The 15100-nt window shown below is 41.7% G+C and overlaps 1 protein-coding gene across 2 annotated transcripts in view; it reads left to right on the plus strand.

The window, feature by feature from the left end:
• Positions 1 to 15100, plus strand: part of pde2a (phosphodiesterase 2A) — a 509748-nt gene that overhangs the window by 10826 nt on the left and 483822 nt on the right. The window lies entirely within an intron of this gene.

Raw genomic sequence — 15100 nt, forward strand, 5'->3', positions numbered from 1 at the left:
GGCATTCGACCGCGTCCCTCGGGAAGTCCTGTGGGAAGTGCTTAGAGAGTATGGGGTATCGGACTGTCTGATTGTGGCGGTCCGCTCCCTGTACGATCAGTGTCAGAGCTTGGTCCGCATTTCCGGCAGTAAGTCGGACCCGTTTCCAGTGAGGGTTGGACTCCGCCAAGGCTGCCCTTTGTCACCGATTCTGTTCATAACTTTTATGGACAGAATTTCTAGGCGCAGTCAAGGCGTTGAGGGGATCCGGTTTGGTGGCTGCAGGATTAGGTCTCTGCTTTTTGCAGATGATGTGGTCCTGATGGCTTCATCTGGCCAGGATCTTCAGCTCTCACTGGGTCGGTTCGCAGCCGAGTGTGAAGCGACTGGGATTAGAATCAGCACTTCCAAGTCTGAGTCCATGGTTTATGCCCGGAAAAGGGTGGAGTGCCATCTCCGGGTTGGGGAGGAGACTGTGCCCCAAGTGGAGGAGTTCAAGTACCGGAGTCTTGTTCACGAGTGAGGGAAGAGTGGATCGGTGTGGCATCTTCAGTAATGCGGACGCTGTATCGATCCGTTGTGGTGAAGAAGGAGCTGAGCCGGAAGGCAAAGCTCTTAATTTACCGGTCGATCTACGTACCCATCCTCACCTATGGTCATGAGCTTTGGGTTATGACCGAAAGGACAAGATCATGGGTACAAGCGGCCGAAACGAGTTTCCTCTCTCCCTTAGAGATAGGGTGAGGAGCTCAAAGTAAAGCCGCTGCTCCTCCACATCGAGAGGAGCCAAATGAGGTGGTTCGGGCATCTGGTCAGGATGCCACCCGAACGTCTCCCTAGAGAGGTGTTTAGGGCACGTCCAACTGGTAGGAGGCCACGGGGAAGACCCAGGACACATTGGGAAGACTATGTCTCCCGGCTGGCCTGGGAACGCCTCGGGTTCCCTCGGGAAGAACTGGACGAAGTGGCTGGGGAGAGGGAAGTCTGGGCTTCCCTGCTTAGGCTGCTGCCCTCACGACCCGACCTCGGATAAGCGGAAGAAGATGGATGGATGGAGTTTGAAGCAAAGATTGTAATACTTAGCGAGGCATGTTTTAAAGCAGCAGGTGTTTAAAGCGTCACTTTCATTGATAGTTTTGAAGCCTAAATACCTCCATATTGCTCTTCACGCACCCTCTTTATTAACCAGTAGAATTGCCATTTTTTAAAATGATTCCTCTCCACACTGTTTATGCTTGTATGCGCCCTCGGTTCTGTGTGTGTGTGTTGACACTCAACATCATGCGTCTCGACTCTCTCTGTACATCACCGCCGCACGGCAGCATGACAAAAAAAAATCCTTGTATTTTTCAAAGGCAGTATAATATCATTTTTAACGCTGTAATTTATTAGTACCTATTTCACCTTCTGCTTCCTCTGTCTCTCCTTTTTACGGCACTCCACACCCCCACATTGCGGTCCCATGCTGCGCAGAGGATTCTAGGAGTTTATTTTCAGATTCGCTTAGTAAAAGTGCCAGAAAAAAAGCAACACTCACCAAGTTTTCTCTAGATACTGTCGCGCGTCTCTGCATTATTGTAAAGATTTTGAAAAGGCAATACCATGGTATGTACAATATCGTTACATCCCTACTTAAAACCAATAACTGCCCCATGCTTATTTCAGACAAACGCTTGTTTACTACTTAGATCAGTGGTGTCCAAACCTTTTGTGGTCGAGCACCGAAAGCCGACTGCATGTAAAGTAACATATACATATATTTGTGTATATGTGTGTGTATATATACAGTATATGTGTGTGTCTATATGTATATATGTACAGTACAGGCCAAAAGTTTGGACACACCTTCTCATTTCAATGCGTTTTTTTTTATTTTCATGACTATTTACATTGTAGATTGTCACGGAAGGCCTCAAAACTATGACACCTGGGAAGTGAAAATCCTTTCAGGTGACTACCTCTTGAAGCTCATCGAGAGAATGCCAAGAGTGTGCAAACCAGTAATATGAGCCAAGGGTGGCAATTTTGAAGAAACGAGAATATAAAACGTGTTTTCAGTTATTTCACCTTTTTTTCTTAAGTACATAACTCCACATGTGTTCATTCATAGTTTTGATGCCTTCAGTGACAATCTGCAATGTAAATAGTCATGAAAAGAAAGAAAACGCATTGAATGTAGGGATGTCCGATAATGGCTTTTTGCCGATATCCGATATTCCGATATTGTCCAATTCTTTAATTACCGATATCAACCGATATATACAGTCGTGAAATTAACACATTATTATGCCTAATTTGGACAACCAGGTATGGTGAAGATAAAGTACTTTTAAAAAAAATTATTAAAATAAAATAAATAAATAGATTAAAAAAAAATTAAAAACATTTTCTTGAATAAAAAAGAAAGTAAAACAACATAAAAACAGTTACATAGAAACTAGTAATTAATGAAAATTAGTCAAATTAACTGTTAAAGGTTAGTACTATTAGTGGACCAGCAGCACGCACAATCATGTGTGCTTACGGACTGTATCCCTTGCAGACTGTATTGATATATATTGATATATAATGTAGTAACCTGAATATTAATAACAGAAAGAAACAACCCTTTTGTGTGAATGAGTGTGAATGGGGGAGGGAAGTTTTTTTGGGTTGGTGCACTAATTGTAAGTGTATCTTGTGTTTTTTATGTTGATTTAAAAAAGAAATAAAAAAACAAAACAAAAAAAACCCCGATACCAATAATAAAAAAAACGATACCGATAATTTCCGATATTACATTTTAACGCATTTATCTCTAATTGAATGAGGTGTGTCCAAACTTTTGGCCTGTACTGTATATACATATATACATATATACGTATATGCATATATACATATACATATATACATTCATATATATGTGTACATATTATATTAATATAATGGATATATAATTAATATAATAAGACTGTGTGAAAGTTGGACTCCTACCTTGTCTACTTCCATGACGACCTCCGTAAAGTTTTGTAATCAGTCAGGAGTAACAAGCACCTAAAATGCTCCAAACATGAATATGTGTGCAGATAGTGTTTTTATTTAATTTTTCCCATCATGCTTTGTAATGGATTTAAATAAGTGTAAATCAGATTTTTTTTTTTTATGGTGCATATACTTTTTTTGTTATGATATCCACAAAGTGTGTTGTACTGTGTTATGTGTGACCATGTCTGTTGGCATTTTGTGTTGGTTGGATTTTATAATTATTTTTTGCACCATGACTAGGGAAGGTTGTTTGCATTGGTTCATATTGGTAAATGCTGCATCACATACAAAGTAATAGTAAGTGGTCATAGACCTGGATTACTAATGTTGTCCACAAGATGGCGACAAAGCGGTTGCATGTAAATTAAAATTAAAACAAATTGAAGGCCTGTGGGCTGGAGTTTGGACAGCCCTGACTTACATCATCACAACATCCGGTTTTGTCAGTCCTTTTTCAATGATAAAAGACGTAACTTTGGGCCTTTTTTTGGATGAACATTTTCAGTGGCTGAAAATTCGATGCCTCGCTATGAAACACACGGGGAAAAAAAGCCACATTCAAGTTCCAGACAAAGGGGTGTGCAGACAAGGTGTCGCCTATTTATTTTGGGGGATTGGCAACCCTGCATGTGTCCCAATACATGTACAGCGTTTGGTGTTTTCTCTCACTGTCGAGGCCTTTGTTGTTGATTTCGTGCGTGTGTTTCCATCTCCAAAGCACGTGTCTACACAGTGTCAAGGCAACACATTTAACACCATGTTCAAGTAAATCTCGCCTGTTTGAAATTCTCCCGTGCAACACCTGCTCCTAAATGAAGGGAGGCATCTGTTGTGATTCAGGTGAGCCGTTGTGATCAAAGCGCGGGGCCGATCAAACGGCTTTCACTCTCTGTAAATGCCGCATGCTGACGGGCTTCCACACAACATGGCTTGATGTCTCTATTCTAGGATTTTGAATACCCCCTGGTTTTCTCTCCGAGCTGCCCTAGATTTGCACACTCATTTTGGGGTTTGCTTGTTATCAAGTTCCAGCCCCCGCCCCTGAGCAATAATGAAATCTGATAGGTCTGACATACAATTAGTTTCAGTCGCTAGTCTTACCTGCTTACTATGAGCAGAAGTCACTTTGACTTGCACACGCCCAAGGTCACAGGGAGCGATGCTGTTACATTTTTCGAGCCGCTGCTACGTATGCAGAATGTCGGGAATTCCCACAGCTGATATGTTGTTTTAATATTTCATGAGATGCATATGGTTTGTGGAGACACAGCCTATTTAGTGCTTTTTCCTCTCAGCCATGAAGTACCTCCATGCTGCAATATTTGATTTCATCACCGTGCATCCTAAAGTTTTATTGCAGTATCAGGGTACACAATTTTTGATTTGCAATAAAATCAAAGTCATGCAAATATGATTATGGTGCTACCCATACAGCTGGTTTGTGTATACCAGGCTTGTGCAAAATCTCATATTTGGAATTTATATTCAATTCAATTAAAGTTATATCAATTGGATTATCTCCACCTCATATTTAAAATGACTTAAAGTGGAATTCCTAATAGCTAAGTAACAGGAAGAAATAGTTACAATTACCGTATGTTCCGGACTATAAGGCGCACTTAAAATCCTTTTTTTTTTCTCAAAACTTGACAGTGCGCCTTATTATCCGGTGCGCCTAATGCGCGGAAAAATTATGGTTTTGCTTACCAACCTCGAAGTAATTTTATTTTATACATGGTGTAATGATAAGTGTGACCAGTAGATGGCAGTCAAACATAAGAGATACGTGTAGACTGCACTATGATGGCAATATGACTCAAGTAAACAACACCAACATTTGATATGTTCTATTGAAAATATAGAAACATTACACATGGCGCTCAAAAATCTATCAAAATGTTTTAGTACGACTTTGGTAAGCTATGAAGCCGCTTGATGTGCTTCAACATACAAGTATTATTATGGTGTGTGTATAAGGTAAGACATATCATCTGCCGGGCTTCACGGTGGCAGAGGGGTTAGTGCATCTGCCTCACAATACGAAGGTCCTGAGTAGTCTTGGGTTCAATCCCGGGCTCGGGATCTTTCTGTGTGGAGTTTGCATGTTCTCCCCGTGACTGCGTGGGTTCCCTCCGGGTACTCCGGCTTCCTCCCACCTCCAAAGACATGCACCTGGCAACACTAAATTGGCCCTAGTGTGTGAATGTGAGTGTGAATGTTGTCTGTCTATCTGTGTTGGCCCTGCGATGAGGTGGCGACTTGTCCAGGGTGTACCCCGCCCTCCGCCCGATTGTAGCTGAGATAGGCTCCAGCGACCCCCGCGACCCCAATGGGAATAAGCGGTAGAAAATGGATGGATGGGATATCATCTGCCGTTTTGTTTCGCAATATTATGCAAAAGCAACTTTTCTTACCTTCTGGTACCTGCTGATCTTTATTTGGGATCTCCATGAATCCTGAAAAATTGCGCGAGTCCGCCTTTGTCGACGCCGTAGTCCAGGGGTCGGCAACCCGCGGCTCCGGAGCCGCATGCGGCTCTTTGATCACTCTGATGCGGCTCAGCAGCTTACTTGCTGAACCCCCCAATTTTCCCGTGAGACTTCCGGATTTCAGTGCCTCTCGCAGAAAACTCCCGGGATTAATATTCACCGATTTTCACCCTTACAGCTATAATAAGGGCGTGCCATGATGGTACAACATTTGGCGCTCTCTACAATCTGTATTAACAGCGTGCCAGCCCAACACTTGTTATACAATATACATCTTCTGCTTGCACACGTATGTGACAGCAAGGCATACTTTGTCAACAGCCAAACAGGTTACACTGACGATGAACATATAAAACAACTTTAACACTCTTACTAATAATGCGCCACACTTTGAACCAAAACCAAACAAGAATGACAAACACATTTCGGGAGAACATCTGCACCTTAACACAACACAAACACAACAGAACAAACACCCAGAATCCCATGCAGCCCTGACTCTTCCGGGCTACATTATACAACCCTGCTACCACCAAACCCCGCCCCCACCCCAACCCTGCTCCTCCCCCTCTGTGCGTCGGTTGAGGTGGGCGGGGTTTGGTAGCGGGGGTGTATAATGTATCCCGGAAGAGTTAGGGCTGCATGGGATTCTGGGTATTTGTCCTGTTGTGTTTATGTTGTGTTACTGTGCAGATGTTCTCCCGAAATGTGTTTGTCATTCTTGTTTGGTGTGGGTTCACAGTGTGGCGCATTATTAGTAAGAGTGTTATAGTTGGTTTTTTTTATACCGCCACCGTCAGTGTAACCTGTGTGGTTGTTGACCAAGTATGCCTTGCTGTCACCTACGTGAGCAAGCGAAAACACCATACAACGTGTGGCTGATCAAGCACGCTGGTTGTGGTGGGTGCTATATGCTGTACCATCACAGCACGCATGATGCTGACAAGCGCCATTAATTTAAAACCCGCGTGCCGCACCAGCTTACAAATTCCATATAAAGGTGTGGGCAGCATGTCTGAGACCCCTGGTTTATACATAGCACAAAGCAAAAAGAAAATTTTGTATGCAGTGTTATGTCATTTAAAATTTCAAAAAAAATTTGCGGCTCCCATTGTTTTCTATAATTTGCGAAACTGGTCAAAATGGCTCTTTGACTGGTAAAGGTTGCCGACCCCTGCCGTAGTCGAATAAACTTCTTCTTTTTCTCTATCATCTTGTTATGGAACATTCATCCACCGCTGTTGCCATTTCTAATAAAAAGTAGTGTAAAATTCTTACTTATATCTGTCAGTAAACTCACCATGAAAGCGCTAAAACATACCGGTGTAGTGAGTTTACATTATTCACTCAAGGAACTTTAGTTATTAGAGAGTTCCTGTTAGACGGTTTGTTATTGCACTAGTGAGCCACGGATGAGGAGATGCTGCTCGGTTATCGATTGAAGTAAAGTCTGAATGTCATTATGGGGGCGGTATAGCTCGGTTGGTAGAGCGGCCGTGCCAGCAACTTGAGGGTTGCAGGTTCGATCCCCGCTTCCGCCATCCTAGTCACTGCCGTTGTGTCCTTGGGCAAGACACTTTACCCACCTGCTCCCAGTGCCACCCACACTGGTTTAAATGTAACTTAGATATTGGGTTTCACAATGTAAAGCGCTTTGAGTCACTTGAGAAAAAGCGCTATATAAATGTAATTCACTTCACTTCACTTCACATTAAAACAGTTAGCTCCGTCTTTTGACACTTCTTCCACTCCTGTCGTTGCACGCTACACCGCTACAACAAAGATGACGGGGAGAAGACGCTGTCAAAATTGAGCCACGTAAATAAGACCGCCCACAAAACGGCGCATCTCGAAGCGACTGTCAGAAAGCGGCTTGAAGATGATCTGTAAAACATTATCTATGCAACATTTTGACCAAAGAACCACCATTAGACCACAAGAAAGTGTTTTCAGTTAAAAAATAGACCATTTATCGGCATTGCGCCTTATAATCCAGTGCGCCCTATTCTCCGGAAAATACGGTAACCAAAGTTTTAGCTGATATACCGTATTTTTCGGAGTATAAGTCGCTCCGGAGTATAAGTCGCACCTGCCGAAAATGCATAATAAAGAAGGAAAAAAACATTTACAAGTTGCACTGTAGCCCGGCCAAACTATGAAAAAAACTGCGACTTATAGTCCGAAAAATACGGTACTGAAAATACTTAAGAAACCCTATAATTAAACACAAATTATGTTCATTTTGAATTCCCTGATAAAGTAACCACATTCTGGAAAATGTAATATATTTCCACAAGTTTCCATAAATAATGGCTGTCAATGTAACGGGGTCATATTATGATTCTATTTTCAATATTTAAAACACTTCCTTGTGGTCTACATAACATGTAATGGTGGTTCTTTGGTCAAATGTTGCATAGATGATGTTTTACCGACCGTCTTCAAGGCGCTTTCTGACCATCTCATCAGTATGCACCGTTTTGTGGACGGTCTTATTTACAGTGCGTACCTCCATTTCGACAGCGTCTTCTCCCCGCCATCTTTGGTGTATTTTTAGCGCTGCAATAGCGAGTCTACTGCCAGATATAAGTTTGAACTACACACTACTTTGTTTTGGAAATGGGAACAGCGGAGGATGAATGTGCATGTACGAGAAAATCCACAACAAGAGGATACCCAGCAGGCACAAGACGTTAAAACAACAGTGAGAACGTGTTGAATTAGGTCCTGACGTTGAGCAACTCAACCATAACGTTGAAACAACATGCTCTATGACGACGTTTAATCAATGTTTGGTTCAGATGGTGATTTTACCATGTAATTTTGGTCATTTCTCAACCAATATTCCACAACACAAATACAACGTTGAAACATGCTTTTTGAGAACGTTTAATCAATGTCAGGTTGTGATGTTGATTTGACCATTGACATTTGGTCATTTCCCAACCAACAACGTGGATCTAACGTTAGACATCAATTTACAAACACAAATATTTTGCAACATTGTTTCTAAGTCAGTTTTTAAAGGACATGTACCGTATTTTCCGCACTATAAGGCGCACCGGATTATTAGCCGCACCTTCTATGAATTACATATTTCATAATTTTGTCCACCAATAAGCCGCCCCGGACTATAAGCCGCGCCTACGCTGCGCTAGAGTGAATGTCAAAAAAACGCTGCGCTAAAGTGAATGTCAAAAAAACAGTCAGATAGTTCAGTCAAACTTTAATAATATATTGAAAACCAGCGTTCTAACAACTCTGTCCCAAAATGTACGCAAATGTGCAATCACAAACATAGTAAAATTCAAAATGGTGTAGAGCAATAAATAGCAACATAATGTTGCTCGAACGTTAATGTCACAACACACAAAATAAACATAGCGCTCACCTTCTGAAGTTATTCTTCATTCGTAAATCCTTCGAATTCTTCGTCTTCGGTGTCCGAATTGAAAAGTTGCGCAAGCGTGGGATCCAAAAATGGCCGGCTCCGCCTCGTCGAAGTCATCGGATTCAGTGTCGCTGTTGTTGTGCAGCAGTTCTGTGAATCCTGCCTTCCGGAAAGCTCGGACCACAGTTGTGACCGAAACTATCTGCCCAGGCATTTACGATCCACTGGCAGATGTTGGCGTATGTCGACCGGCGCTATCTGCCCGTCTTAGTGAAGGTGTGTTCGCCTTCGGAGCTGTGTGAAAAAAGCCACCCGGCCTCTTCGCGTAAACTTCCCTTAACCACTCGCTCATCTTTTCTTCATCCATCCATCCCTTCGAGTTAGCTTTTATGATGACGCCGGCTGGAAAGGTCTCTTTTGGCAAGGTCTTCCTTTTGAATATCACCCTGGGTGGAAGTTAGCATGGCAAGCTAGAACCACAGTGAAGGATGACTTCTCATTCCCTGTGGTGCGAATATTCACCGTACGTGCTCCCGTTCCACAGTGCAGTTCACAGGAATATCAGTTGCTGTGAAATACGGTAGTAATCCGTGTGCGGATGGAGAGATTGCGTCTTTTTATGAACCGGATCCTTGTCGCGTAGTAGGAGCCATTTTGTGGTCTTTACAGATGTAAACAGGAAATGAAACGTACGGTGATATCCGCGCGTTTTTTCTTCTTCTTCTGGGGGCGGGTGAAGCGCTTCCTGTTCTATGGGGGCGGGTGCTTTCCTTGGCGGTTGCTTGCGTAGAAGAAGAAGCGCTTCCTGTTCTACCGGGAAAAAAGATGGCGGCTGTTTACCGAAGTTGCGAGACCGAAACTTTATGAAAATGAATCGTAATAAAGCGCACCGGGTTATAAGGCGCACTGTCAGCTTTTGAGAAAAATTGTGGTTTTTAGGTGCGCCTTATAGTGCGGAAAATACGGTATGTAAAATCAACGTTGTATCAATGTCCGAAGAAAAAGGAGCTTATTGACTACAATGGCGGACCTGCACAAAAGCTCTTTTGGTAAATTTACACTAGAGATGTCTGATAATAGCTTTTTTGCCGATATCCGATATTCCGATATTGTCCAAATCTTAATTACCGATACCGATATATACAGTCGTGGAATTAACACATTATTATGCCTAATTTTGTTGTGATGCCCCGCTGGATGCATTAAACAATGTAACAAGGTTTTCCAAAATAAATCAACTCAAGTTATGGAAAAAAAATGCCAACATGGCACTGCCATATTTATTATTGAAGTCACAAAGTGCATTATTTGTTTTAACATGTCTCAAAACAGCAGCTTGGAATTTGGGACATAGAGAGCATGAGGAGGTTGAGGTGGGCGGGGTTGAGGTGGGGGGTAGGGGGTAGAGGGGGGTGTATAATGTAGCATCCCGGAAGAGTTAGTGCTGTAAGGGCTTCTGGGTATTTGTTCTGTTGTGTTTATGTTGTGTTACGGTGCGGATGTTCTCCCGAAATGTGTTTGTCATTCTTGTTTGGTGTGGGTTCACAGTGTGGCGCATATTTGTAACAGTGTTAAAGTTGTTTATACGGCCACCCTCAGTGTGACCTGTATGGCTGTTGACCAAGTATGAAATGCATTCACTTGTGTGTGTGAAAAGCCGTAGATATTATGTGATTGGGCTGTCATAAATTGTACTTTTTGAAACCGATACCGATAATTTGCGATATTACATTTTAAAGCATTTATCGGCCGATAATATCGGCAGTCCGATATTATCGGACATCTCTAATTTATACCATATATGGGTAATCTGGTGATGTCATCGTTGTGAAAAAACGTCACAGGTCTTGCAAATTCTCTGCCATGCCTCCACCGTTTCGTTTCAAATGTTCGGGACTTATTCAGATCCCAAATACACAACATTAGGTACCAATAGGTTAAAAAAAAAAGTTGTTTCTTACATCCTGATCACGATGCATCATGGTTCAAACATGCCTCGTCGAAGCTGATAGTGGCACATTCTTCAAATAGGTGTTCATTTTATCAAGATGCCTTGTGAAACCCGTTGTGTGGCCCAACCTTACATTTTAAATGTGGCGGCTCAGTCATGCTTGCCTTGTCGTTGTTGTTACTTACAGTACCCAGGCTCATTCCAAAATTCTTGTCATGTCAGCTCATAGGAAGTTATAAAACATCATTTTGTTTAATTTTTTTGTCAAAGTAATAAATGGAATGTAATAGTCACAATCAAGGTAACATTTACCCCCCCCAAAGCGCAGTCATTTAAAGCAGCTCCATCTGTCATGGTGCCGTGACCCCAGTATGCAGAGCACAAAACGGTAGAAACAAAAGTCTAGACTTGATTAGAAATAGAAAACCCTAAACCAGTGAAGTTGGCCCGTTGTGTAAATCGTAAATAAAAACTGAATACAATGATTTGCAAATCCTATATTCAATTGAATAGACTGCAAAGACAAGATACTTAACGTTCGAACTGGAAAACTTTATTTTGTGCAAATATTAATTCATTTGGAATTTGATGCCTGCGACATGTTTCAAAAAAGCTGGCACAAGTGGCAAAAAAGTTGAGGAATGCTCATCAAACACTTATTTGGAACATCCCACAGGTGAACAGGCTAATTGGGAACAGGTGGGTGCCATGATTGGGTATAAAAGCAGCTCCCATGAAATGCTCAGTCATTCACAAACAAGGATGGGGCGAGGGTCACCACTTTGTCAACAAATGCGTGAGCAAATTGTCAAACAGTTTAAGAACAGCTATTACATGGATTTTAGGGATTTCACCATCTACAGTCCGTAATATCATCAAAAGGTTAGAAGAATCTGGAGAAATCACTGCACGTAAGCGATGATATTACGGACCTTCGAGCCCTCAGGCGGTATTGCATCAAAAAGCAACATCAGTGTGTAGAATATATCACCACATGGGCTAAGGAATACTTCAGAAAACCACTGTCAGTAACTACAGTTGGTCGCTACATCTGTAAGTGCAAGTTAAAACTCTACTATGCAAAGCCGAAGCCATTTATCAACAACACCCAGAAACGCTTCACTAAACCCAAGCTAATCTAAGATTGACTGATACAAAGTGTAAAAGTGTTCTGTGGTCTGACGAGTCCACATTTCAAATTGTTTTTGGAAACTGTGGACGTTGTGTTCTCCGGAACAAAGAGGAAAAGAACCATCCGGATTGTTCTAGACGCAAAGTTCAAAAGCCAGCATCTGTGATGGTATGGGGGTGTATTAGTGCCCAAGGCATGGGTAACTTACACACCATTGATGCTAAAAGGTACATACAGGTTTTGGAGCAGCATATGTTGCCATCCAAGCAACGTTATCATGGACGCCCCTGCTTATTTCAGCAAGACAATGCCAAGCCACGTGTTACAACAACGTGGCTTCATAGTAAGAGAGTGCGGGTACTAGACTGGCCTGCCTGCAGTCCAGACCTGTCTCCCATTGAAAATGTGTGGCGCATTATGAAGCCTAAAATACGACAACGGAGACCCCCGGACTGTTGAACAACTTAAGCTGTACATTAAGCAAGAATGGGAAAGAATTCCACCTGAAAAGCTTCAAAAATTGGTCTCCTCAGTTCCCAAACGTTTACTGGGTGTTGTTTAAAGGAAAGGCCATGTAACACAGTGGTAAAAATGCCCCTGTGCCAACTTTTTTGCAATGTGTTGCTGCCATTAAATTCTAAGTTAATAATTATTTGCAAAAAAAAAAAAAAAGTTTCTCAGTTGGAACATCAAATATCTTGAAACCCAGCGACCCCCCGCAACCCCAAAAGGGACAAGCGGTAGAAAATGGATGGATGGATGGAGGATTTGCAAATCATTGTATTCTGTTTTTATTTACAAATTACACAACGTGCCAACTTCACCGGTTTTGGGTTTTGTAGAAAACAGGTGCGCTGGCAGAAAACTACCACTAGAATGTGAGGGTGCAGCAAAACAAGGCGTCCCAACAGGAAGTAGAACCAAAATAAGAGCACTAGGCCAGGAAAAGATACAGAACACAGGGAAATATCTAACAAAGTGCTATGATAATGTGTGAAACAGCCATGTATAGAATAACCAATACAGCATGATTTTAGGATACGCCAAAATGATCAATTGAAATTTCATAGAATTTCAATTTCACTTCTTTCGGTTTGAATTTTAATTGCAATTCGACTTCCTTTTTTGCAACGTGAATTGAAATTCATGGAATGTTTATATGTGTGTATTGTGTGTGTTATCCAAAGGTACCCCCCATCCCCAGCATACACACACACACACACACACGCACACACATGCGTGTAATCTCACTCCTCATAAGCATCATGTGTGTGTGTGTGTGTGTGTGTGTGTGTGTGTGTGTGTGTGTGTGTGTGTGTGTGTGTGTGTGTGTGTGTGTGTGTGTATTTGGAGGCGGAAGAAAATATGCTGACATAGCTGTGTGTTATCGTCAGTAATGGGCTCATCAATACTAAAATATTCTGAGAGAGAAAAGCGACAGAGCAGGAAGCGATAGATGAAAGCAAAGAGGAGGGAGAGGATAACTTGAAGGCATTTAAATGTGTATTTGCACATCTTTTTAGTAGGAGAATACAGAATAAGCTCTACAGTGGACATTTGACTTTTGTATAACAAGGGTTCCCCTGTATAAAATAGAACAATAATATACAAAGTAATAATGATATACAATATAATAATTAAATATGCATAAATAATCAATTTATAATGGAATCGTAGCCCCTGAAGTGTAATCAAATTGTGAGGTGTCCTAAAGATTCCCACCTGTAGTTGTCATGATACCAGAATTTCATTAGTCGATAGTGATACAGGAATTTCCATGATTCTTGATACTTATTCGATACCACAATAAAAAAAAAAAAAACGGAATCCATTCGGTGCATTTTTTGGGTGCAAAAAGAACAGTTTTTCCCTCTCTCAAAGTTATTATTTTATTTAGCAAAAACAAAGTATCACTGGTGTACTGAATACTATAAGATTGTATTTTCAATAAAATAATGAAATTATTCAACTTCTTCCTATTGCTTGATTACTTGTGCTCACCAGTGCTTCTCTCTAGTGGTTTGACTGCGGGACACACCAGCACACCATAGCGGTGACCCATTTATTTGTTATTTAATACTCAGATTGCCTATATTTAATACGAATACCGTAAAGTGCACTTTGAATGTGTGGTAGTTTGAAATAACAATCAATGTGTGCCAACTAGAGATGCACAATAATGGAAATTCCAACCAATACTGATAACCGATCATTTCCAGACCTTTACAACCGCTAAAAATAACTGATATTTATGTTTATGTATATATTTACACAAGATTTTGTGAGAATAAATTAACTTAACAGTTCACACGTTTGCCCAAAATGCATACTTGCCAACCCTCCCGATTTTTCCGGGAGACTCTCGAATTTCAGTGCCCCTCCCGAAAATCTCCCGGGGCAACCATTCTCCCGAATTTCTCCCGATTTTCACCCAGACAACAATATTAAGGGCGTGCCGTGATGGCACTGCCTTTAATGTCCTTTACAACCTGTCGACGCGTCCGCTTTTTCACCATGCAAACATTGTGCCAGCCCAGTCGCATGTTGTATGCGGCTTCTGCATACACACGAAAGTGACTGCAAGACATACTTGATCAACAGCCATACAGGTCACACTGAGGGTTGGCCGTACAACAACTTTAACACTGTTACAAATATGCGCCACACTGTGAACCCACACCAAACAAGAATGACAAACACATTTCGGGAGAACATCCGCACCGTAACACAACATAAACACAACAGAACAAATACCCAGAATCCCTTGCATCCCTAACTCTTCCAGGACGCTACAATATACACCCCCCGCTACCACCAAACCCAACCCCGCCCACCTCAACCCCCACCGCCCCCAATCTCCCGAATTCGAAAGTCTCAAGGTTGGCAAGAATGCCAAAATGTATACACTCTACACATCAATTGTGTGGATAAGGATAATGTCACTGATATGTAATTTAACGTAACTATAACTTGAGTACAAATTCACTTCCTACTGTAATTCTGACCCATGCAAACAATTAGAATCATTGCGTACAGCAAAACATTGTTTGAATTTATTGATATTTCAACTTTTCAATTATTTTATTTATAGACAACAAGCAGCGCAAACATTCCGAATAGGATTTCATTAAAAG

Source organism: Nerophis lumbriciformis, linkage group LG30 (genome assembly GCF_033978685.3).
Source record: "Nerophis lumbriciformis linkage group LG30, RoL_Nlum_v2.1, whole genome shotgun sequence".
NCBI lineage: Eukaryota > Metazoa > Chordata > Actinopteri > Syngnathiformes > Syngnathidae > Nerophis > Nerophis lumbriciformis.